The sequence below is a fragment of the Enhydra lutris genome, unplaced genomic scaffold, assembly GCF_002288905.1.
Source record: "Enhydra lutris kenyoni isolate GAN:26980312 unplaced genomic scaffold, ASM228890v2 scaffoldscaffold20, whole genome shotgun sequence".
In the NCBI taxonomy this organism is placed as follows: domain Eukaryota; kingdom Metazoa; phylum Chordata; class Mammalia; order Carnivora; family Mustelidae; genus Enhydra; species Enhydra lutris.
This window is the reverse complement of record NW_019154104.1, coordinates 30,615,894-30,617,907: the sequence shown is the minus strand read 5'-3', so window position 1 is coordinate 30,617,907 and position 2,014 is coordinate 30,615,894. Positions and strand designations below refer to the sequence as shown.

At 39.5% G+C, this 2,014-nt stretch overlaps 1 pseudogene across 1 annotated transcript; it reads left to right on the top strand.

Annotated features, from left to right (window-relative positions):
* The first annotated feature begins 363 nt into the window (after positions 1 to 363).
* On the top strand, positions 364 to 1,096 carry LOC111148679 (annotated as a pseudogene). Its single transcript, XR_002640709.1, has one exon. The product of XR_002640709.1 is annotated as a spliceosome-associated protein CWC15 homolog pseudogene (transcript).
* Positions 1,097 to 2,014: the final 918 nt, after the last annotated feature.

Here is a 2,014-nt window from a genome sequence, read left to right as displayed (position 1 = left end):
TTGATCCCCTCCCTAAAGGCCCCATCTCCAAATACAGTCACTTTGGGGGTCAAGGCTTCAATCAATGAATTTTGGAGGAACACAATTCAGCGGGTAACGAAGGGCAACTCCCCCCCATTCCTAAACAGAATGTATTAATTTTCCTTCAGTTCAGAAAACTTTGTACTTTCCTCTTTGACATCTTCTTTGATCCACGAGAAGGATACTTAGTTTCCAATCTCCAAATAACAGGACATTTTCCAGATTGTCTTTCTGTTATTGACTTGTGATTTAATTCCACTGTAGCCAGAGAGCAGGCTCTGAATTACATGAATCCTTTAAAACTTATTGATAACTTGGCAGAGGCTTCTGGGAGCATAAAAGATGACAACAGCAGCTAAGCCAACTTTTGAACCTGCGAGAGGTGGGAGAGGAAAAGGAGAAGGTGATTTGAGCCAACTCTCAAAGCAATATTCGAGTAGAGACCTACCTTCTCATACAAAGATAAAATATAGACAAACTACTCAGGATGCCCCTGAAGAGGTTCACAACTGTGACTTCAGGAGAGAGCTGGAAGAGAGAGAGTGAGCTGCTGCAAGAGAAACAAATAGAGATCGCCCAACACGAGAACATACAACCTCCTCTTCAGTATCAAAGAAACCTCAGTTAGACCAGATTCCTGCTGTCAACCTTGATGCAGATGATCCTCTAACGGGTGAGGAAGATGAAGATGAAGACTTTGAAGAGGAGAGTGATGAGGATGATACTGCAGCTCTTCTTGCAGAAATAGAAAAAATTAAAAAAGAAAGAGCTGAAGAGCCGGCCAGGAAGGAACAAGAGCAGAAAGCTGAAGAAGAAAGAATACGTTTGGAAAACATTTTGAGTGGAAACCCTCTCCTTAATCTCACTGGCCCATCCCAGCCTCGGGCCAACTTCGAAGTTAAAAGAAGGTGGGATGATGATGTTTTCAAGAACTGTGCAAAAGGTGTAGATGATCAGAAGAAAGACAAAAGATTTGTAAATGATACGCTGCGATCTGAATTTCACAAAAAGTTCATGGGGAAATATATTAAATAGTACAGTTTTATGTGCTTAATTAAAGACTGTAAAACGTAAACGATCATTCTCACTTTTTTTTTTCTGTTTTTCTCTTTTCCCATCTAAATTGTGTATAGGCTTCCCTAATTTTAAGTTCCCTAATTTTAAGTTCTTTATTGATACCTTATTTGATGAGGATTTGGGAATTGGTTTAACCTAGTTTCCTCGGAATATCTCCAGTCATATGTTTTCCTTTTAATATGGGAAAGGGAATCTTGTAATAAATATTTTCAAAAATCGAAATAACTAAAAAAAAAACAAACAAACAACAACTTACTGATAACTTGTTTTCTGTCCAAGCATATGATTTATCTTGATGAATGTTCCATGTGCACTTGCAAAGAATGTGTGCTTTTCCGGCTGTTGGGTGAACTGTGCAGGAAGTGCCAGTCAGGTCAAATTGGTTGATAATGTTGCTCAAGTCTGATGTATTCTTGTTGATGTTCTGTCCACTTAGTCTATCAATTATTGAAAAAAAGTCTTTGAAATCTCCAACTCTAATTATGGATTTCTCTGTTTCTCCTTGCCATTCTAACAGTTTTTGCTTCTCGTATTTTCTGGTTCTGTTATTGAAGTGGGAGAGCTGGGTTCTCGTCTAATGGAGTCAAAGAATGAATCTTGAGGACAATGGAGAGTGAGTAAAGTAATAAAAATTTATTAAGTGAAGATACAGATAAAGCTCTCAAGAGTGAAAGGGGTCCTGAGAGGGTTGCCTATGAGGCCCTTTAGGGTTGGTCTTTTGTAGAAAGCTAAGCAGGGAACTTAAATCCTTTCAACATCTCTATTGCTAACACCTGCCACAGCTTACTGCCTTCTTGGTATCTGGTTATTCTTTGTTGGTCACAGGCTATTACCATAAAGACCCCCCCCCCCCGACACACACACAACCCACCCCACATGCCTAAGGTATGGTGGTCCAATTTGTCCCCTTATCTCT